Here is a 25,032-nt window from a genome sequence, read left to right as displayed (position 1 = left end):
GGTTTGGTTTGTGACGATCCAGTCCAGTATAATCCACTCCGTGGTGATGGAGCGGAGTGCATCCGATCCGGTGTGCTGTGATCCAGTCCTGTGGTGGGTTGGCCGGCTCCAGTCGCCGGCTTTCACTGCAGGGAGGAGCGGGGTGGGTGGATTGCAGCACATCACAGCTGGCTGATAGTACGGAGCTACATGCCGATTGACAGGCGTTTTCACTCAGAGACAGAGAGGAAAGAGAAGCCCGGTTAGGGTAGCCGTGCCTTCGATTAAACCGTGCGGTGCGTTCGAGGAGAAATAATATCTATCCCAGTCAGTGACTTGTGTGGTAAGTGCCTTTCTGTCCTACACAAGCCCGTCTGAGCTTTCCACAGTGTGTGGCCTGTGCTGCTTCGCAAAATGGCATTTGATTACCAGTTGTTATTGCAAACTTAATGTCTATTGTTCGGCTGGTGCAAAGGCAGATTGTATGTCGGAAAGTTTCCGTCTACGTTGTGTAAAACCCGCAGAGCAAGGTGAATGTAAAGGTTACGGTAGACTGCAACCAGGATGCTGGATACAGAGAAACCCAGAAAGGACCAGTGACAGCATTGCAGATACTGTACAGACAGGTTACATGCGAAATACTTTGACGGGTAAGAGACGAGCATTCTGATGAATGCAAGTGGTGTTCTAGGTGTACAGTCACGATGCATCATCTGAGCCACTGAGGCATTTTTTTTTCAGGCGTGAACTTTTTTGTGTAACACAACTGAAATATAAGACCACTGCAAATATTCTTAAATATGTCATTCGGTTTGAGTGACAACATCTAGATCGTCTGTCTGTTAAAGATGGAAGAAGTATTTATATATTTAAAGAGTTCTGCAAATTTGTGGGAGACATTAATCAACAATTTATTTGAAAGGCACCTTTTAATATTGGATAGCTAGACTTATTAATTCTTTATACTGATCCCCTTAGCAAAATGGGAGGAAAGTCAAATCTCAAGTATCAGCAAGGTGTAGTATGCAAAGTGAGGATATTAAGTTCAAACTAATTATCAGTAAACAAGTCACAAATTGGTTATTCTCTTCCTCAATCCAGTTTTCTTTCCTCCGAATTCACTTATTAGCTGATCCAGTGACTTTGACGAGGCATGTAATGTGATGTCATTGTATAAAAAAGGCCCTAATATTAAGATTGCTTTTCAAAGCTGAAGGTGAGTTCAAAAATCTGATTGGAAAGTTGTTTACAAATAATTCTTTATGGAAAAAAATGCAATTGAAGATGTTTTTCTCAAAGTATATTTACAGTGATAAATATTTAATTCTGTTTTCAAAAATTACTAATGTATTAATAAATCTGTGAATTATACTTGAACTCAAAATGGAATAGGTGATACTTTATCACATACTCTATTTGCTGTGGAATTTCTCAAATAATCCAGAATTTGCAGTGCAATTTCTAATGTCCATCACATTCCCATATTACCCAAAATATGACAACAATTCACTCATTGCTATATTGCAGCAAATTTAATGAATTTGTATTAAGGCCAACATATATTAATAACTTGAGTATATAGGGCACAATTGCAAAATTTGAAGATGACATGTAACTCAAAAATGCTGTTTTCAGTAAAGAGGGTAGAAATAGACTTCAGGATTGGTGGAAAGGGCAGTCACAAGGCAGATAAAATTTAATGCAGCAAAGTTTGAAGTGCTATATTTTTGGAGGATAAATACAAACTAAGTGGTACAATTTTACAGTGGGTGCAGAAACAGACAGCTTGGGATGTATGTGCACAAATAATTGGAAATTGGTAGGAAAGGTTGAGAAGGCTGTTAAAAAGACTTATGGGACTCTTGACTTCATAAATAAAGGAAGAGAGTCCATTGGAAAAGAAGTTATACTATAACTTAAAACACCAATTAGGCTCCAACTGGACCTTTGTGACCCATTCTGACCCACACAGTAAGAAGGATGTCAAGGCCTTGGCCAGAGTGCAGAAGAGATTTACCAAACAGGCACAAAAGGGATCTCAGTTATGTGGAGAGACTGAAAAAGCTGGGCTTCACCTTGGAGCAGAGAGGTTAAAAGGACATTTGCTTGAGGTGTTCAAAATTATAAAGTATTTTGATACAGCAGGTAAAGAATTTGCAGTGGCAGAAGATTTGGTAATTAAATATAAGGCAACAAATTTAAGGTAATTGGCCAAAAAAAATCATAAGAGGAAAAAAACTCTGATTTATTATGAACATAGATGCGCTGCCTGAAAAGGTGCAGTGTCAGTAGCAAACTCTGAAAGAGAATTAGATAAATCAAGAGGAAATATTTTTAGGACTGTGGGGCAAGAGCAGAGAGTTGGGATTAATTGGATAGTTTATTCAAGCAATGGACGTTGGCATAATGAAACAAATGACCTCCTATGCTGTGTAATTTTGTAACTGGGTTAGGTAAAAATTGTGTATTTTACTTTTTCAGGCATATGTACTTATGTTATTAGTGACTTGTTATTTTATAAAACTAACAATAAATGCCACTAACTTTGTCCATCTACCTCAAAATCTTGACTCTAAATAATTTATAATTTTCTATTGCTTTATCTTTTAACGTGGATTTGCAGTATTTGCTTAAGATGTTGGTATTTAATTTTCCTCTTTCCTCCCCAATTTCCTTCTCAGTTACTTACATGAGCGTAAAAGTTACCTTGCTTTTCCCTTTTTAATATTTCCCATGTTCTTGTTGATGCTGTTAGTGTAACATTATTTATAGAATCACCAACAATCAAGTGACCGTACACTATGGGGCAGGCCTAACTCTGGCAAAACATCAACTTGCCTTCAGAAATACAAAAAAACATAAACTTTATTAGCTCAAGATTTTTACTTCAACTGAATAAAATAAGGTGGGGAAGGGGAATGGTGGGGAACAAAAACTGAAGTTACACTTTAGATGTGAATAGATGCATACCAGCTGCAAGACTTAATTAGATCAGTAGCTACTTCTATTTCATAAGCATAAGCAACAAGGTTTCAAATTTAGATTGAGCTAGTTTTATCAATATAATTAAAGATTGCGGTGCAGGTTAATTGCTTAGTATTTTTTCTGCTTGGTATGTATTGCTTTCATGTTTTACAATAATCACCAACAACGTTTGGACAGTTTCTTTGCACGTTATTCTGAAATCAGAATTTTGTTGAAGGTTTTCCAATATACTTGTCCGTGCGTTAGAGATCCTGAGTAAGGAGTGCAAAGTTTGGTGTTCATGTTAGATGTGTATAATTGAAATTAGATGAACAACAGGCAACAGTTTACTTCAGCCAATGATACAACATTTTTCTAAATATGGCAAATAAGACTTTTAATGGTTGCCATTTTAGCAAACATTGAACTCTCATTACCTTGTAAATTTTTGAAATGTGCTGGTGCTGACCATCTTGCTGTTTTTAGAATGGTTTGCTCCTAACCTTAAAACTCCACCATGTAGCCTCCTTTGCACGACAAATGACTTGTGTTACTTGTAAAATCAACTTTGGCTGATTAAATTATAAATGATTTAATGCTTACCAATTTGGTCAGATCAGCAGTTGAATGGAATAGTTTTATGTTACTTTGCTAGGAATGAACATTTAGGCAGTAACATTTATGAACTATTGCTAAGCACAGTGATGTGAATAAAGTTTACATCTAAAAATATTTCACATCCTTGCAATTTTTTATTGTGGTCAAAATTCTAAAAATCTAACATTGCAATACAAATCAAAATAACCCACGTCACTATTACAAATTTTATCCTCAGTGTGTCGGGTTTGTTTCCATTTGTAGAAGTGTGATCAATGGATTCCAGTGTCTGTATTGAAGGAGATGTTATGAGCCTTGAAATAACTTCTATCATATTAACAGAACATTCTAAAGATTTTAGTTCCAGATAAAGATCACAGAGTTATTCCCAGTCTTTTCTGTGAGAAAATAGAGAGGCCATCCTTATGAAGGAACCAGGTTATTAGTTGTCAAGGAAAAAGTTTGACTGTTGTAGAGACTTAGAAACCAAGCTGTTTGATTCATGGGCATTAGGAAGACTTCAGTATCTGAAGAAAAAGTCCATGATTAAAATAATGTATTCAAGCATAGATTATGAAAGGAGGCTTTTAAAGTGTCTTGGAATATCAAAGGCATAAAAAGTCAAGTTGTTATGTTTTCATCATCAAACTTCATTGAAAGATGAATTTATAATTGCAATAAAACATTTTGATTTTATCTCCACACAATCTGATTTTTTTTTGTATGAGTTGTAGTTTCTTTGTAAGGTTCAAGTGTGCCTTTCTGAAGTTTTATAGACATTTGTATGTTCCAATCTTTGACTTCATGATGTACGTTCATGGACAGACATATTTGCTACTGCACTGCATTTTACATAGGCATCAGTGATTTTAAGGCATTGTGTTATGCTTTGCATATGAAAATTAATCTTTCAACTCCTTGCTGTGTTGCAGTGGATTGGATGTCGCTATGAGTAAAAATGTTGGACAGTCAGGAATTCTTATCCATATAGTACAGGGAAAGAATGTCAGCCTAAATGGTTGGAGACAGGAAAGAGTGCTTATAATCGGAGGCACGAGGAGGTCTCTGTTTGAACTGGATATCAGAGAAGGAAGAAGAACAATGTGAATCTGGGCAAGAGAGAACAAATGTTGTCTTGATTGGCTCAAGAGAAAGAAAACACTGCATTGAATAGCAAGGAGAGAGCCAGTGTGAAATGAGGAAAGGAGTAGGATACCAGTTTAAATTGTAGTTGGAAACAGTGTGAGACTCTAGCATGAACTTGGAAGGATGGAAGAAGAGGGGAATCATGAACTGAGGTAAAAACTACCTCCTTGCCACTGTGACAGTCATAGATATTTTCTATGGAGCAAGGAGCAAATAACAGAGCTCCAACTCTGCAACAGTTCAAGGAAAATTTGATTTTTTTTCTGACTCCTGTTAAACAAGTAAAAGAACTTTGGGCATGTGCCTGATCTACAGTACAATTTCAGTCTGACACTACAGCTAAAGGGCTATATTCAGGACTGTTTTCAATTGTCAGCTTGTAAAAACGTTGTCAGTAGTTGTCAGTTTTCCAGGTTGGTGTGTAAGGATCGACATGTGGAAAATTGAGTACAGTGTTACTTATATACGGTGGCATCTGCTTAACGTCAACATGTTCAGTCCAGGGTGACTTTGGATTATTTCTCTTATCCTCGTGAACCACTCCCACCCCCTCCAACTCCAATTTTCTGTGGGCAAAAACATTAATTCAATATTTTGATGGTGCTTGATGCATCTACCGTGTGTTACAAAATTTCTACAGTATTTAAAAGCTTTTATTCTTTTAACATTTACACTAATTCAAGTGTTTTGAACGGCCTTAGCCATATAGTACTTGGCATGCCATAAACATAAACCTCCCTGACTGTAATCATTTGATAACTTTGTCAACCTGTCCAGGAAGAACACAAACTATAGCCAGCTAAGTGTAAGATTAATGTCAAAAGCCATGGCATCCAAACCTGGACAGACAGTAAAATAATGCTTAAGATTAACCGAAAATCTACATGCAAGGATTTTTGAAAATAAATCTTTTTTCAATGTGCACTTGTTTTGGGCTTCTCATATGGCAGTCTTCTACTCAAACTGCCATGGATAGCAGCCCAGTAGACTATTGGAATAAGTACTTCACTGATGAGACTGAACAAACTGCAAAGCTTTTCATCATTACAGACGTTCCACATGACTGTCTTTTTGCAGTGCTTTTTACACTTGGCATTGGTAGATGAGCAACTGTCAATGAAAGTATTTAAGTGGCAGCTGACATTGGTATGATTCATCAAACAGGACATAATGGCAAGTGGGTGAAAGTTGGTTTCTGGAAGTGACAAACTTAAGTTTTGGTTAAGAAATTGTCAAAATCAATAAAAAGGCATTGGCTTCCATTGTTCATTGAACTCAGTACTGATTCTATGCAGATATTTGGTTAAAAATCTCCAACCAGAAGAGAAGCTGCAATATTAGCTTCATTAGTAATTAACACAAAGACATTTGTTTATGGATATTACCTCCCATGACATTGCATGGTAAATCAGAGAATGTGGTCCCTGGCTTACATATATCTGTTGTCTTTGATTTTCTGCTTCTGCCTCTTTTTCATTTCTGCTTATCTTCTGAATTTTTCCCATCTTTTGCAGCCGCTTTTTCCTCCCTTCTCTCTTGCTCCTTCAGTTTTGCATGGGAGAGGGCAAGTCACTGGGAAAGGTGCCACTGAGGGCTCCATTCTTGAGTGGATTTTCTCCATCTTTCTTTGACATAATCTTGAGGTTCAACATGGCAGTAAAATGGTCAGATGACAAATTACAATCTGTATTGTGGGCTGTGCATCTCCTTCCCTCTACTCGTGCTCCCCCTTGGCTCTTATACCCATCGCTTTCTTGCATTCTCAGTGAACCTTCCTCTTGCGACTGTATCACTTCCTTTGCTGTTCCATCTCTTCTTCTTTTGAATTACTCAACACATTAATCATCCACTTCTTCTCACTACAGTGTCACTTAACTGAACACTCCAACTGCATTCTTATTTACATTTGCTCTCTTCAAGGCAGATTGACCCTTCAATCGATATTCCTCCTATCCTCCATTCCCTCTTTGTACTTTTGCATGCAAAAATCAACTAGTGTTTTTAAACAAAAATCCCAAATTATGAATGAGCAAAGATAGATTGTGTGCCAGCCCACTACTATTGCCCTTCCTCCTCCTCTCCTTTCACATCTCCCTATCTGCCTCCTACCCCTTTAGTTGTAAGTACAATGAATCATATTCTCCCTTGATGTAATATTGTTATAACTTAGTTTGGAATCTTATTTGCATGATATCAGTACTGATTCGATGCCGACATTAGATTAAAAATTTCCAACTATGGTGGCACAGTGGTACAATGGAAGGCATGCAGCCTCACAGTGCCAGGAACCTGGGTTCGATTCTTGCCTTGGGTGACTCTGTGTGGAGTTGCACATTCTCCCTGTGTCTGTGTGGGTTTCTTCTGGGTGCCCTGGTCCAGAGATGCACAGATTAGGTGGACTGACTGCAAAATTGCCCTTTAGTGTCCCAAGGTGTAGGTTAGGGGGATTAGCAGATAGATAAATGGGGTTATGGGGATAGGGCAAGGGCAGGTTTGAGTAAAACACTCTATCGGAGAGTCTGTGTAGACTCAGTGGGCTGAATGGCCTCCTTTTGCACTGTAGGAATTCTTTGAAATGAAGCACCATATTTAGGTGTGATCAAGCAATGCTGATTTTGCTCATACATGCAAAAAATTTCCCCTGCATTGTGCTGCATCATCTGGCCAAAGGCTGACACAACCCATCCAAGCAAAATCCTGTATTGAACTTAAAATAATAAATCAGCAATTTATAATCTGTTTCATATGAAAATTCCCACATGCTTGAAGCAAATAATATGACAGTTTTGATTTAAAAAAAGAGCTTGGGAGTTCCTACTGAGCATTAATTTGAGGGAAATTGTTGTCACACTCTGAGATTATAACAAGGTACTAAAACTTATTTATTGCAGGTGAGGGTACTCACCTATATACTTATTACTTGAAGTTAGTCATTTCAATTCAAGTAAGTGTCTTGTAGATAAAAATCTCAATTTCGAAACAGATTAACTGTTTTCACTGTGTGTTTTTAAAAAGGAAATAAATGTGAATGTAGTAGAAACGATAGTGCAAGACTGTTTGGTTTGAAATAATGGCTTGGATAATATGACTAAGATTACCCAAGCTTCATTCATTATGGTTCTTGAGAAGAGTGTGGACTGCACATGATTGCATGGGATTGCAGCTTGTTGAATTGCATGTCATTTCAGCGGGCAACAGAAAGCTGTGTTTTTACATTTAAAGCAGCAGGCAAATCTGCGATAAGCAGCCTGAGCATGGAAGCAAGCAGCAATTTAAATACGGTGCCTTATGGCAGAGAACAGTGATGTATGGGAATGTCAGGAATATGACTGACAGTATGAACACAAAATACAGGGATATGATGTAGTCAGGAAAGAGGTAGAAGCTCTATGGACTGGGCAAATCCAGGAGGTTAAAATCGATGATGTGGGAGTTGGAAAGCTCAGTACTGAGTTACCCTGGTTGAATATCTCTCCTTTTAATATGAAAAGGGTAAAACTGACATTAGAAGGATGGGACAGATAATGACACAGAAATAACTTATAAAATGGTTAGAGCCCATTCGGCCCATCGTGTTTGTGCCAGAGTCGACCTGCCTAATCGCACGTTCCGGTCCTTGCGGTGGGATTTTCCATGTGGCCCATCATTGGCTGGCAGCAGGATCTTCTGATCCAGCTGTTGTCAATGGGGTTTTCTCCTGAATGCACACTTTGCCGCCATGAAATCTGTGGCAGGGGTATGCCATCAGCAGGACCTGAAGATCTCACCTGCGTGAACGGCCGGAATGTCTGGCCTTGGTCTGCAGGTTACCGCTCTTGTACACCAACAGTTATAAAAGTTTCTGCTTCTACCGCTCTTGCAAACAATGAGTTTCAGACCCCCTCCATTTTGGGTGAAAAAAGGTATCCCAAACTTTTGCCTAATCTCCCCACTAATCATTATAATCCTGTACCCTCTGGTCATTGACCACTTTGCTAAAAGTGCTCCCTAATCACTCTATTTATCTATCACTCTACAGATAATTCTATACACCTCAATTTAAATCTGCCAGCCTCCTCTGTTCCAAGGAAAACAATCTCAGCCTATCCATTCTTTCCTCAAACAAAAATTTTCCGTTCCAGGGAGGCAGTGACATAGTGATATTGTCACTGGACTAGAAATCCAGAGTCCCAGGGCAAGATCCAGGGACCAGGGGTCAAATCCCACCACGGCAAATGGTGAAATTTGAATTCAATAAAAAGTCTGGAATTAAAAGTCTAAAGCCCATTGAGCCTTCACCGACAACAATCCCACCTCAGGCCCTATCCCTATAACCCCATATATTTACTCTGCTAATCCCCATGACACGAAGGAGCAATTTAATATGGTCAATCAACCTAACCCACACACCTGTGAAATGTGGAAGAAAACCGGAGCACCCAGAGGAAACCCTCGCAGACACGGAGAGAATGTTCAAACTCCACATAGACGGTGACCCCAAGGCTGGAATTGAACATGGATCCCTGGCACTGTGTGGCAGCAGTGCTAACTGCTGTGCTGCCCCAAATTGCCCGTCTATAACTTGTCAGCTGAATGATTGAAATGTCGCTCTGATGAAGGATCCTGGAATCAGCTGGACAGAGTGCGGGATCAGTGAATGTTTCTGCAGGAAAATGGGACTCCAGCATTTCATGGGCATTTAGCTTATTTGAAGAAGCAGAAATTGAGGAAGTATGACCACTGGAAAAGGCAGAGTGAGAGTCAGTGACAATAAAAGGTAAAACATCAGGAAAGAACAGGCCAGGTCCAAGAAGATCTGAATGGATGGATGGATAGTGGGAGGAATGACAATGGTGCAGAATAGTGAACAGAGAGAAATGCCTCTTTTGCACTATGGTAATTATGGATGAATGGATCAACCACAAAACCAATTTTCGTACCATCTGCAAGCCTCTTAATCATGCCTCCCACAGTTAAGTCTGAAGCTTTTATATCTTGCAAGGGACCTAGAACTGAGCTCTGGAAACAACCTTCCAATCACAAAAATGTTGTGTTGCTTTCTGCCACTGAGTAAATTTTGGATGCAAATTGCCACTATCTCTTGAATCCCACGAGCTTTTGATTTTCTGATCAGTCTGCTATGTGGGACCTTGTCATAAGCCTTGCTATGCTATAGACTGGCTGCTTTGTGAAGGGTATATGAAAGCAGCTTTGTGAATTCTAAATCCACCAAATAGAAACCTGGGATAAAAGAATGGTTTAGAGTCAGAATTAGTAAATAAAAGGTGCAGTTGCTTCACTGCATCTTGGAAGCCACAAGACCGTGACCCGCTAAATGAAGTGACCCCAGTAATATACAGGATATTGAATTTTCTTTCTGAATTGTTGAACAGAATTGTGGAAAGCCAGGCTGATAATTTTAAACTGTTAATGTTAAGGAAATGAGGGAAAAAGTGAAAACATCTGAGTGGGAGATCAATTTAACAACAGAGAGGAAGTAAAGATACTTAAAGACAAGGTGCTGTGTATTGAAAACAAATGCATGTTAATGGATATCTAGATTAGATAAGCATGATCTCAAATAGACAAATTAATCAAAAACAAAGTAAGCAGGAAAATTTCCTGTAGGATTTGTGTAGAGAGAGAGGTGCAGGAGTTCACCAAGATTAATATAACACACAAAAACATGGACATAAGATGGATGGAGCAATAAAGTAAAAATCTGGACTGAAATGGCTTTGGCCACAGAACACCAGAGTTAAAAATTAGTGTACGAATAGCGTGACAAGAAAAGGGCAGCTACACAACAGCAGGGAAAATTATCAAAGATATTAGTTATGGTCAAAGTTGAACATAATATAATTAATATACAAAATGATTATTTTCACTAAGTATGCATTAGGGAAGACATAGAAACAAGTCCTTCCTAAATGGCAGTACTCCAATGGCTAGTATAATTAGGAAAGAACATTTTGACAGTCTAAAAGCTTTCAAAATAAATATATCTCAGGATGGGATAATAGTTATTGCTGTTGGAAAGAGTCGTACAGCAGATGAAACTTGTAAGTGCTTTGAGGGAAGTGTGAAAACTGGACAGGGATTGGGGGGGAAAGTAGACTAAAAGTCCATTTTCAAAAAGTAGAACAAAACAGCCCAGTCAACCCCGATCTATTATTCTGTGCTAGTATGATGTAAAGGAAGGGAATCAATTTCTTAACAGTAAAATTTGAGGAGTACCTTCGTAGCAATGAAGTAAACAGTGACCAATATTTATTTGCAAAGGATGCCTGTACACGACCAACCTTAACTTGTTCAGGAAATGCATTTCCGAGTGGACTGTGCAAATACCTGGTGGTGAACCAGGTCTTTCAAAACATTTGACACAATTTTCATGAAAAGCTACTACACATTTGGAAACTAGGAAGAAGCACACAGTTGTTACAGAGGCTATGTGGGAGAGTAAGGTGGGTGATGCAGCACAGAGGCCATGTTGGAGAACTGCTGAACGGGGTGCACGTGTGCGCCAGTGTTCGGACTCCTACTGTTTCTTATTTGCATTAATCACAAACTCAGAATTTAATTGCACAAGATAAATTTGCAGACAATGCCAAACTACTAGTATCTGAGAAGTAGTTCAGGAACAACGAGAAATGCAAATATACAGCCAAAATGGTAGAATAAATTGGAAGAAGTTCTGACCAAACTATATGGTAATTTGGTCAGTCCATACCTTGAGATCTAGTCACTGAAAGAAAAGGCAAATTTTCAAGCCCTGGAGGTGGTTCTTGAATGATACATCACCATCGTCACTAATACATTTGTTGCTCAGGTGGGCAAACGCATCAACTTCCCCACAGATGTGGCATCTCAGACACAGAGGGCAATGGTCTTCACCTCCATAGGTGGCTTCCCAAAAGTTCAAGAAATGGTAGACCATACCCAGATCACTATAAATGCAACAGTGCAGCAGCTGGAGACGTTATCAACCAGAAAATTGTTCCACTCCATCGATGTGAAGGTTATATGTGACCACAATAAGGCCTCCTTGTACGTATGTTCTCATTTCCACAGTAGTTGTCATTACTTTAGCCCATACGCCTGCTCTCTCCGTGGCTTCTGGAGAAAAAAGAATGCTCATTAATGGGGTTGCTGTTTACTCCCTTGTGACCGAGATTGGACTCCAAAGTTGTTACAAGACAAGCCACTTGTAGGCAAGGACTGTCATCAGGCAAGCTATTGGCATGTCAAAGATGTGAATCAGATGCATTGTCCGCTTGCAAAGAGCACTGAAGTACTCAACTGTAAGGGTGGTGAGGCTAATGGTCATTTGCTGCTGAATGCTTTATAATGGAGGAACTTGCACGCCAAAGTTCTAGGTGCTGGTGAAAGAGCCATATGATCAGAGGAGGAAAAGGGCCACATCGCCTGTGATGGAGATGCCACTGAGGAAGAGAGCGACAACATAAGACATCCTGTGTGGTAGACCTGGGTTTCTAGGGCTGGATCCATTTAGAGTGCCATTGTGAAAGTTACCACTTAATAGCAAGGTGGTTCAACTCTGCAACCCTGAGATTATCACTGCACATCCAGTACCAAATCACTGATGAGCTACTGCCATGTAAGTATGCATAAACATTGGCAATACACATCTCCCAGGATAGGCTCATCCCAACCTGAGATACTGGGTCCTAAGTAGAGCCTTAGGCCCACTATTGTTCCCAGTTTGACCTTGAAATGCCTTTTAAAAAGGTGGGCCTGCATTTGGCTGTTAATGACCACCAGGTAATTAGAGACACCTTCAGAGTCTTCTCAACTCCGTGAAAATCCAACTCTATGCTTTCAAAGAGTGAATATGCTTTTTTAAAATTTGTCTTCTCTTAAAACTTTTAATAACAACTGATGTTCTTAGTGGAATACATATATTTGCTATTTTAACATAACTAATGTGTGGAGTTTACATATAGGTTTTACTTCTAAATGGTCACATTTCAGTTGAACATACTGTTGTTTATATCTCTGTGTACTGAATATGCAATTCTGTTATTCAGTTACAACTCTTATTAACCTTTTGATGAGCTATAATTAAAGCAGTTCCTGCCGTCTCAATGTCTTTGAATTATTTGCATCGCATGGATCACATTATGTTTTGTTTGGACCGGTGTCAATAGTGTCAATGCTGATTATTACCCTACACCAGAAAAGCACGCTTTTTTATCAGGATTGAAAATTATGTTTTAATTAACTTGAGTATTTGATTTGATTTAATTTATTATTGTCACATGTATTAGTATACAGTGAAAAGTATTGTTTTTTGCATGGTATATAGACAAAACACACCCATACGTAGAGAAGGAAAGGAGAGAGTGCCAAATGTAGTGTTATAGTCATAGCTAGGGTATAGAGAAAGATCAACTTAATGCGAGATGGGTCCATTCAAAAGTCTGATGGCAGCGGGGAAGAAGCTGTTCTTGAGACAGTTGGTATGTGTCCTCAGACTTTTGTATCTTTTTCCCAATGGAAAAAGGTGGAAAAGAGTAAGTCCAGAGTGCATGGGGTCCTTTATTATGTTGGCTGCTTTTCCAAGGCAGCGGGAAGTGTAGACAGAGTTAAGGGATGAGGGGCTGGTTTGTATGAGCTACATTCATGACCCTTTGTAATTTCTTGCGGCCTTGGTCAGAGCAGGAGCCACACCAAGCTGTGATACAACCAGAAAGAATGCTTTCTATGGTGAATCTGTAAAAGTTGGTGAGAGTCATAGCTGACATGCCAAATTTCCTTAATCTTCTGAGAAAGTAGAGGTGTTGGTGGACTTTCATAACTATAGCGTTGGCACGTGGGGGGACCAGGACAGGTTGTTGGTGATCTGGACACCTAAGTATTTGAAGCTCTCAACCATTTCCAATTCGTCCCCATTGACGTAGACGGGCATATTCTCTACTGTGCTTCCTGAATTCGAAGACTGTCTCCTTCATTTTGTTATTGCACCAGCTCACCAGATTCTCTATCTCATTCCTGCACTCTGTCTTGTCATTGCCTGAGATCTGACCCACTACGGTGGTGTCATCAGCAAACTTGCAAATCAAGTTGGAGGGAAATTTGGCCACACAGTCATGGGTGTATAAGGGGTATAGCACACAGCCTTGTGGGACACTGATGTTGAGGATGATCATGAAGGTGTTATTGCCTATCCTTACTGATTGTAGTTTGTGTGTTAGGAAGTGCATGATCCAGTTGCAGTGAGAGGAGCTGAGGCCCAGGCCATGGAGTTTGGAGATGAGTTTTGTAGGAATAATGGTGTTGAAGGTGGAGTTCTAGTCAATTAATAGGAGTTTGACATAGGTGTCCTTGTTATCCAGGTGTTCCAGGTTGAGTGCAGGGACATGGAGTGGGCGTCTGCTGTGGACTGTTGCGGTGGTAGGCAATCTGGGAGGCTGGAATTTATTTATGCCATGACTAATTGTGTTGTGTTTGTCTTAAATAATGAAAAACAGCAAGGCAAAGCTCAAATACTTCACTGGGTGGTTGCTATTGAATCTGTATGTACTATTATTACAATAATCAGGTTTCAAAAATTATATTTTGGGACTGTGCCATTTTATTTTAGGGTAAAATTAAGCGAGTGTATAACCAGTGCTGAAGTCTGCCTAACAACAGGACTGGATAAGAGTCAAGTAAAGTTTATTTATTAGTCACAAATAAGGCTTACATTAACACTGCAATGAAGTTACTGTGACAAGGGTTACTAAATTTACAGGAAGACCCAGGTTATTTTAGGAGAAAGAAAGGGTAAGATGTGTAAGTCATTCACATTTGGACACAGTGACAGCAGCATTTGGTTAGACTGCTAGTTTCCCTATTCGTACGTTGGCAACTCCTCAGGTCAACCACTACACAAAGGGTTACCTGACTCTGCTTTTTTGCCATGTACTCTCAAATAACTTATCCACTGGCAGAATCTAATCCCTTCAATATTTTCATGACTCATTCATATCCCCTTGAATTCTACGCTCTCCCAGAGTATAAAAACCTGGTGCTGTTCTGTTAAGTAGGGTTCTTAATCAAGCTATCAATTAAATGGCCCTCTGAATTAGTTTGTATCCTCCACCAGGGGGGCACCATAACCGGACACAGAATCCTAAATGAACGTAAGAACATAAGAAATAGGAGCAGGAGTAGGCTATCTAACCCTTGGAGCCTGCCCCGCCATTCAGTAAGATCATGGCTGATCTGAAGTGGATCAGTTCCACTTGCCCGCTTTCTCCCCATAACCCTTAATTCCCTTGTCTATCAAAAACCTATCTACCCGTGAGTTAAATATATTTAGCGAGGTAGCCTCCACCACTTCAACGGGCGGAGAATTCCAGAGATTCACCACCCTTTGAGTGAAGAAGTTCCTCCTCAACTCCGATCTAAACTGCCCCCCCCTCCCCTTATCTTGAGGCTGTGCCCTGTAGTCCTGATATCCTTTCTAAGCGGGAAGAATCTCTCTACCTCAACCCTATCCATCCCTTTCATTATCTTATACTTCTCTATAAGATCCCCCCTCATCCTTCGAAACTCCAAGTACAGACTCAGTCTATTTAGTCTCTCTTCATAGTCCAACCTCCTCTGCACTCCCTCTAAGGCCAATATTATCCTTGTGCAAGTGCGACGACCAAAACTGCACACAGTACTCCAGCTGCGGCCTCACCAGTGCCCTGTACAGTTGCGGCAAGACCTCCCTGCTTTTATATTCTATCCCCCTCACTATAAAGGCCAACATTCCATTCGCCTTCTTGACCACCTGCTGCACCTGCAGACTGGGTTTTTGCGACTCATGCACAAGGACCCCCAGGTCCCTCTGCACCGTAGCATGCTGCAGCATGCTATGGAGCCTGACCAGGTCCAAAAGGTGAATTTTACTTTCATATTTAATGTACCCTGGTTGTACATATTAATCATAGAAACCCTACAGTGCAGTAAGAGGCCGTTTGACCCATCGAGTCTACACCGACCATAATCCCACCCAGGTTTTAAGGACCATTTCGACCCAGTTTCGAATCGGGAACCGTTCGCGTGTTATGCAAACGTGATAACCGCTGCACTACAGAAAGAGCTGTTCCAATAGCTTTCCATCATAAATTGCCTCAAATAACTTGGCCGTTTTGGTGAGACAGGAGGTCCTTTTTCAATTTCTGCATTGACCATCTTTTTCAAAGTGATGTACAATGAAGCATTTTGGGGAACTGACACCAGGGCCATAATTTTCCCATTGAAGGTGGGAATATGCTGTTGGGATTAATCCCGGCATTGTGATTTTTCTGTCTCCGTCCTGGCAGCACCAGCAGGCAGGATCTTCAGGGGCCCATGGCATGACTGGCCCTGGAGTGGGGTCTGTTTAAGTATTTGAGCCCAGGTTCTCAAACCCAAGATGAGGGTCATGGTTTACTCAGTAATCCCTGAATTTCAGTACGCTTCAGAAGCTACAGCAGGCACCTCAAAGCACTGGAGCAAGTACCAGCCGCAGTGTTGTCACATGATCCTCCAAATCTGATGGCAAAAAAGGCAGGCCATCAGCAATGTCCACTCTCAAACCAACATTGCCAGCATTGAGGCATTAATCATTTGCACACATTATTTTGATCAAATTATGGAAAAGCGTTAAGGCAAAAACATCGGATGTGCAAGAAAATGGAAAAGATCAGCGATATGGAAAACCTGGGGCCCAGATGTGAAATTAAAACAGGTTTGACAATGAGACCACAGTTGAAGTAATTTTTCAGACCAATAGGTGTCCAAGGGAAAGAGAGCACTGGATCAATACAATGCAAATGTCAGAACGGGAGGAGGAGTTAAATTGGTAAATCATCCAGACAGTGTTTTTCGTATGCCCGACAGCAGAGTCACAAAACAATTGCTCTATTCAGTCACAGCAGGAGACTCCAAGCAGGGCAGTGAAAACATCCTCTCCAACTCCAAACAGCTCACTTACTTGACCCTTCCACCATCACCAGCCCCAATATGTGACAGAGTCTGCTGTTCTCACATTGGACTTATCAGCAAACTCAGAACCCACTGAACCAGAGTGGAAGCCAGTCATTGTTGCTTAAGAAGAAGAAGAAATGCTCTTCCTGTAATCTCGTATTCAGAATTTGTTGTTTGTGGTGTGTCTCCACTACATTGGGGAATCCACATATTAAGCAGCTCTGTTCAAACTGCAAATTGTGTTACCAGTTTAACTCCTCTTACCGTTCCGATGTTTGCATTGTACTGATCCACTGCTATCTCTTTCCCTTGGGCACCTATTGGTCTGAAAAATTACTTCAACTGCGTTCTCATTGTCAAACCTATTTTAATTTCACATCTGCGCCCCAGGTTTTCCATATCGCTGATCTTTTCCATTTTCTTGCACATCCGATGTTATCCATAATTTGATCAAAATAATCTGTTTGTGAAGCTTCTCTGGATTTGTCTGTGCATTGGTTGTACAAATGTTCCCTATGTGTAACTTTTGTATAGTAGCTTTGTGACTCCTGCAATGTATCTATTTTCTATGGAATGTGATGAATTACATTTTAATTTGAGTTACGTGTTATCTAATACATGAAGGACACAAATTATTATTGATGATGCTAATTGATTAGATATTTAAAAACACTTTGTATGCTTGCACCTGGTATGATTAGAAGCCATCATGTTTGTAGATGAGTGCCAGAGATGATTGCAGCTTTAGTGATTGTGCTACAGTGCTCGTGTAGCACATAAGTAAGTGGATTTCTTACTGGGATGATTCCAGTGTTGATGTGCTGATAACAAGGGCCTAATTCTATGTGTCAGTTGTTTCCAGGCAACAGAATTTTCCATTCTGGAAATATTGCATCATGCACCATTGGTCTATCTGTACAATGGGATTTAAAGGTCTGAGAACATCAGTCTGAATACACAGCAGACATCTGCTCCACACTCCTGGAGAGAGCTGTAGAGGAGTCACTCAATACTCCAAAAGCCTGTAAAGTGAGACTACTAATTTGTGCTTTGACTCACAATCCTGCAGTCTCTTGTGTCACTGCTGAAGAAACAGGAAATACATACAGCCAGTTCAACACATAATCAGACTGTTGCAGAAATTATTGTCAATGAATGCAAGATTTAAGGTCACTACCTAACTTGAAGAATTTTTACTTAATATTAAATTCAGAATCTACCTGTATGCAATTTGGATACATGTAAACTCCATTTCTATGCTTTCTCTCGTTTTGTGTATTTTATAAATTTAATAGCTTATACAATACATTGGCCCAAATGGTCCATGCTGGTGTTATGTTCCACACAAGCCTCTTCTTAACCTAATTAATTTTATCCTATCAACATGTTCTATCTGTCTCTCCCTCATGTATTAATCTAATCTCGCCTTAAAAGCATCTTTGGTATTCATCTCACCTACTCCTTGTAGTCATAGGTTCCACATTTAACCACTTGCAGGGCAAAGAAATTTCTCCTGAAATTCCAGATGGATTTAGTAATGACTCATATTTATGGCCACGGGATTTGGTCTTGCCCAGTAATAGAAAGATTTCTATGTCTGCAATATCAAGTCCTTTCATAATCTTAAAGACCTCCATGAGGTCAGCCTCAACCTTCTTTCTCGAGATGGAGCCCTACCCTATTCAGTCTTTTCTGATGGGTATGTTTTTTTTCAATTCCAGTATAATCCTTCTAAATCTTAGCACTTTCTGTAGGAGCCAGTGTAGGCCAGTGAGTATATGGGTAAGAGTTGGTGGCACTGTGGTTAGCATTGCTGCTTCACAGTGCCAGGGACCTGGTTCACTTCCCAGCTTGAGGTTACTTCCATGCATGTTCTCCCCATGTCTGATTGGGTTTCCTCTGGGTGCTCTGGTTTCCTCCTACAGTCCAAAAGACGTGCTGGTTAGGTGCATTGGTTATGTTGAATTCTCCCTCAGTGTACCCTAACAGGTGCCAGAGTGTAGTGATTCAAGTATTTTCACAGTAACTTCATTGCAGTTTTAATGTAAGCTTACTTGTGACTAATAAATAAACTTTAAACTTTAGATGATCAGGACAGGGTGTGGGTTAAGACATGGGCAGCTGTATTTTAGATGATTTCATGTTTCTAGAGGGTACAATTTGACCAAAGAATCAAGAGTATATCAAAGTGGTGAAGATGTGAATGAGGGTTTTAGCAGCAGGTGAGCTGAGGTGGGTAAGGTTGGGTGATGTTACAGAAGTGGAAACAAGAGGTCTGCATGACTGCACAAATGTGATCAGCAGATCATCTTGAACTCAAATATCACAGTTGAGATTGCCAACATTCTGGCTTAGCCTCAGACAGTTGCCAGGGAGAAGGATGGAGTCAGCAAGTAGGAACAGAGATTAGAGTGGGGACCAAAACAATGGTGTGAATCTACCCAGTATTTATTTGGAGGAATTTTTCTGCTCATCCTGAAGAGCCTGAATTTTTGCTTCCAGGTTGGGAGGGCAGAGTTGGAAAGATTCCCAAATCCCCAAACTCAACTCAGAACTTTAATTTGGGTGGGAAGAGGGATAGGTACTGGAGTCGGATCCACTGACAATTGAAAGAATTTGGAGGCGGCCGTAGGGGCTACTGGGTGCTGAGACTGTTTAAGAGGCTCAATTTGGTCCTATGTCTCAGTTGTTTTATGAAAAAGTAAAACTAAAAGCAGCCCTGAGGCCCTCATACCTGATCACTCCCCACACAGTTGACCTGACAAATCCGTGGCCACCCTTATGCCCACCTGTTCCCCAGCCATGCATAATCTGTATGCCAACCTATGCTCATCTATCCACCCATGACTCTGCCATATGCTCCATGCCAACCTATGGTATGGTGGCATTTTAGTTAGCATTGCTGCTTCACAGCGCCAGGGACCTGGGTTTGATTCTCGTCTTGGATGGTTGTCTAAAGTTTGCACATTCTCCCATTTCAGTGTGGGTTTCCTCTGCTCCAGTTTCCTCCCACAGTCCAAAGATATGCTAGTTAAGTGGATAGGCCATGCTATATTGCTTCTGTGTCCAGGGATGTGTGGGTGGATGGATTGGCTATGATAAATGTGCTGGGTTATGGGGATAGGGTAGAGGAGACGAGGTTGAAGGGGTGGCTTGGGAAAGATGCTGTTTTGGACATTCAGTGTAAACTTAATGGGCAGGACAGCCTCCTTCTGCACTATAGGGATTCAACGGTTCTATGTCTCTCTATCCATATCCCATGGCTTGATTTACCCTCCATGCTCTTTTACTGATCTTCCATGGGCTTACATACCCTATATGACAACTTATGCCCTTCTATCTACCCATGGCCACAAATATCCTTCATATAATGAAAGTGCCAACTTACACCAACCCCTGGCAAATATTGATCTTTATAGCCACTATGCCAAAATAATGCCAGCCTGTGCCCCCACCAATACCCCTTGCCCTTAAATCTGCCATGCCAATTTATCCAGTATCCACCATGGGCAGACCTCTGGAGCCACGGTGCAATTAAATAGGTATCCATTACATAATTAATCATATTTGAAAAAGCTTTCAGTGATAAAAGCCTATTCAATCCACTTGAATCTCCAGATTCTCAAACCCTTATAAAAACAAACTTCCTTCCAAGTACCTATTCTCTTATCAAAAGAACCATTCCCTTCAAGTACCTATTCCCTTACAAAAACAAACATTTATATTCATTGACCCACACCAAAAACAGCTAACCTCTTTATAACCACTAGGAGCTTTCAAGATTGAGAGTTTATGGCATACCCTTCCATTCCACTCCCCCTTACCCCCACCCCTCTATGATGATGATAAGCTGTGGAAGCATTCAAGCAGCAACAATATAATAACAATTGTTCACTGACAGAAGTCCGAGGACTATCTGGTGGAATTCCAGGCACTTCTTTCAGCTGAAGGCTGGCTTTTTAATCACAGTTTAAAGAGCAGGAGATTTAAATGGCTTAAGAACATAAGAAATAGGAGCAGGAGTAGGCCATTTAGCCCTTCAAGCCTGCCCCGCCATTCAGTAAGATCATGGCTGATCTGAAGTGGATCAGTTCCACTTTCCTGCTTTCTCCCCATAACCCTTAATTCCCTTGTCTATCAAAAACCTATCTACCTGTGACTTAAATATATTCAACGTGGTAGCCTCCACCACTTCAATGGGCAGAGAATTCCAGAGATTCACCACCCTTTGAGTGAAGAAGTTCCTCCTCAACTCCGATCCAAACTGCCCCCACCCCTTATCTTGAGGCTGTGCCCTGTAGTCCTGCTATCCTTTCTAAGCGGGAAGAATCTCTCTACCTCTACCCTATCCATCCCCTTCATTATTTTAAACATCTCTATAAGACCCCCCCCCTCATCCTTCTAAACTCCCAACGAGTACAGATCCAGTCTATTTAGTCTCTCTTCATAGTCCAACCCCCTCATCTCCGGTATCAGCCTAGTGAACCTCCTCTGCACTCCCTCCTAGGCCAATATATCCTTCTGCAAATGCGGCGACCAAAACTGCACACAGTACTCCAGCTGCGGCCTCACCAGTACCCTGTACAGTTGCAGCAAGACCTCCCTGCTTTTATATTCTATCCCCCTCGCTATAAAGGCCAACATTCCATTCGCTTTCTTGATCACCTGCTGCACCTGCAGACTGGGTTTTTGCAACTCGTACACAAGGACCCCCAGGCCCCTCTGCACCGTAGCATGTTGCAGCTTTTCGCCTTTTAAATAATAATTCCATCTACTATTATTCCTGCCAAAGTGGATAACCTCACACTTGCTTGTCAGCTTGACCATCCCACAGAACTTATGAATGCATTTAAAAGATCAGTGTCTGCTCTTAATCCATACGGGGTGCCTTATCTCTCCCAAAGGAGTATGTGATTTCTCCCAAGGGTTGCCATGCCTTTCCAAAGAAGTCCTGTAGGTTCAGCCATTTTCCTCAAATGTTTAAAGCACATGAGTGGTGTTTTTGAAACTTTGAGAAAAAATGTTTTAATTTGAAGGCAGCTGTACTTTTAAACACTGGATAAGCAAAATACTTTTATATATATATATATATACACACACACACACATACACACCCTCCCGGCAAAAAAGTTGGATGAGCAGTCTGATAAGTTAGCAACAGTGGAGATTTTGAGGTGAGTATTGGTACGAAGAGTTTAGTGTTGTCAGCATAAATGTGAAAACTAATGCTGTGCTTTTGGCTAATAAAACTTAGTTAGAAAGGAATCCTGATCCCACAGTATAAACTTAATTTTGTTTTCAAATGTATCTGCATTTTCTTGCCAATTTATTTGAGGGTAGATGGAAAAGACAGAGAGGGACACAGCCTGACACCTAATATGAATGTTGAGGCAAGTGTTACAATTACTGGGAGATGAACTCATTCGTTGGGCTTCAAAGAGCAGTTCCGTGTCTGTGAGCATTGGAGGGGGAGAGCAAGATCAATTATCAGGGGTTTTTGAACAGTTGAAGGGGGATGGATATCTTTTTATTTTCTTTCCTGGGATATGACTGGAAGGACCAGCATTTATTGTCCATTCTTAAATGGCCTTGAGAGCGTGGTGGTGAGCCACCACCTTGAACTGTTGCAGACAGTGTCCTGCAGGTATACCCACAGTGCTGTTAGGCAGGGAGTTCCAGGATTTTGAACCAGTGACAGTGAAGGAGTTGTGATATATAATTCCTATTTGGGAATGGTGTGTGACTGGAGGGGAACTTGCAGGTGCATTTGCTGCCCTTGTCCTTCTACTTGGTGGAACTTGCGATATTGGAAGAGGCTGCCAAAAGAGCCTTGGGTGAGGTGCCACAGTGCATCTTGTAATGGCTGTTACTGTGCTGCTGGGGGAGGGAGTGAATGTCTAGGGTGTTGGATTGAGTGCCAGTTAAGTTGCTTTATTTTGGATAGTGTTGAGCTTTTTGAGTGTTGTTAAAGCTAGACTCATCCAGGCATTCTGACTTTTTGCCTTGTAGATGGTGGACGAGTTTTGGGGACTCGGAAGGTGAGTTGATCACTGCAGAATTCGCAGTGAGTTATCTGATTTTGCAGCCACAATATTTATATGGCTGCTCTACTTAGGGTGTTGGCCAATAGTAAGCACCAAGGAGATAATGGTGGATAATTTAGTTATGCTGAATTTCAAGGAGCGATTGTCAGATGATGTCTTAATGGACAAAGACTTTGACAAAGGGTCATCTGGATTTGAACCATCAGCTGTTTTCTTTCCTTACAGATGCTGCCAGATTTTCCAGCATTTTCTCTTTTGGTACCTTTATGGAAATGGTTGTGAAATTCTTGGAATACAAATATTTATATAATCAACCAGTGATATTTGAAACTAAAACTGCATGTGCTATTAAACATGGGTATTTTTTATTATCTTTCTTTTTCTAGCAGATTACTGGTGCACGATCGCCTCAAGTGGTCAAATTTCAGAATGCAATTTTCAATACACTACAATGGTCATTGCTTGGTACTTGTGTGGGGTGAATGTTACTCATCGCTTACCAATTTTGCTGTTGTCCAGGCCATGCTGCTGGTGTACATGGAATGTTTTGATGCCTGAGGAATTGCAGGTTGTATTGAACACTGTAATCGTTAGCAAACGTCCCCACTTCTGACCTTATGTTGGAGTGAAATTGCTGATGACACCAAGATTGGTGGAGTAGTGGATGAAGTGGAGGCCTCTTGTAAGCTGCAAAGAGACATTGATAGGATGCAGAGCTGGGCTGAAAAGTGGCAGATGGAGTTTAACCCTGATAAGTGTGAAGTGATTCATTTTGGTAGGACAAACTTGAATGCAGATTACAGGGTCAACGGCAGGGTTCTAAGGAATGTGGAGGAACAGAGAGATCTTGGGGTTCATATCCTCAAGTGGATAGAGCTGTGAAGAAGGTTTACAGTGTGTTAGCATTTATTAACAGGGGGTTTGAGTTTCAGAGACTTGGGGTTATGCTGCAACTATACAGGACCTTGGTGAGACCACATTTGGAATATTGTATGCAGTTCTGGTCACCTCACTATAAGGAGGATGTGGAAGCATTGGAGAGAGTGCAGAGGAGATTTACCAGGATGCTGCCTGATTTGGAGGGTAGGTCTTATGAGGAAAGGTTGAGGGAGCTAGGGCTTTTCTCTTTGGAGTGGTGGAAGATGAGAGGTGACTTAATAGAAGTTTATAAGATGATGAGGGGGATAGATAGAGTGGATGTGCAGAGACTATTTCCTCAGGTGGATGTAGCTGTTACTAGGGGGCATAACTATAAGGTTCATGGTGGGAGGTATAGGAAGGATGTCCGAGGTAGGTTCTTCCCTCAGAGAATGGTCAGGGTGTGGGAATGCACTGCCTGCTTTGATAGTGGAGTCGGACGCTTTAGGAACTTTCAAGCAGTTATTGGGTAGGCACGTGGAGCACACCAGAATGATAGGGAGTGGGATAGCTTGATATAGCTCAGTACAACATTGAGAGCCGAAGGGCCCGTACTGTGCTATACTGTTCTATGTTTCTATGAAATAATTGAAGCAGGTGAAAATGTTTGGGTTCAGGACACTACCCTGAGGAGTCCATGGGACAAGATTTTATGGCCTTGCTCATCCTGAAACCATAAAATACCCCCAGAGGCTAATGGACCTCCCCATTGTCTGCTCTTCACCTGCTCCAATTCCCATGGCGGGCAGGACAGTAAAATTCCGGCCATGATCTCCTGGAGCTGAGATAATTGGCCTGTTTCAATCAAAACCATTGTCCTTTGTTGTAGATCTGGGAGAATATTTTTTTGGGAGTTCAATATAACTGCCTTGAGACCATTGGAGATGGGCAGCTTCTGGAACCACTGAAGCTTTCTGCAATCTAAATGACACTGGTGGAAACAGCTTCCAAGAACCTTGTTGAAGAGGTTTTCTGAGGAAATGGGATCAGAATTTCCGGTCCCTTTTGTTCCATTAAAGTCAATCCTCAATTCACACTCCTTACTTGATCCATTGACAGCTTCTATTAGGACCTCAATAATCTTCCCCTGTTAATTTTCCTATCAGCAGCTTTATCTGCCTTTTTATATTCTTGATATAAAGTGTTGTAATGCAAACTTCCTGCTTAAAATTAATGGATGGAAAATTACAGGCTGGGAGTGCATAATTTCCTAATGTGTACACCCACCATGTGCCAGCAGCACTGAAATAGAAAATTTAATGAGTTAGCTAACTTGCGATGTATTCAATTAACATAAATTTCCAAAAGCAAACAAAATTACCTCTTAAATGTTCAAACATTCATTGTTTCTATATTTTCCAATCAGTTACATATTCCATTCACCAAATAAATTGCATTTACAGTCGTTGCTGTTCTCGGGTTTCGTCTGAGAAGTTCAAAT

At 40.8% G+C, this 25,032-nt stretch overlaps 1 protein-coding gene across 2 annotated transcripts in view; it reads left to right on the top strand.

Annotated features, from left to right (window-relative positions):
• Nucleotides 1-247: 247 nt before the first annotated feature.
• The window catches only part of osbpl6 (oxysterol binding protein-like 6), a 156,073-nt gene continuing 131,288 nt past the window's right edge, over nucleotides 248-25,032 (top strand). For both annotated transcript variants that reach the window (XM_080198910.1, XM_080198909.1), the window contains exon 1: nucleotides 248-322. The gene's annotated coding sequence lies outside the window, so the exon portion shown is untranslated. The remainder of the gene's footprint in view (nucleotides 323-25,032) is intronic.

This window comes from Carcharhinus amblyrhynchos, chromosome 11, assembly GCF_965287045.1.
Source record: "Carcharhinus amblyrhynchos chromosome 11, sCarAmb.v2.hapA, whole genome shotgun sequence".
NCBI lineage: Eukaryota > Metazoa > Chordata > Chondrichthyes > Carcharhiniformes > Carcharhinidae > Carcharhinus > Carcharhinus amblyrhynchos.
This window is presented reverse-complemented; position numbering and strand designations above follow the sequence as displayed.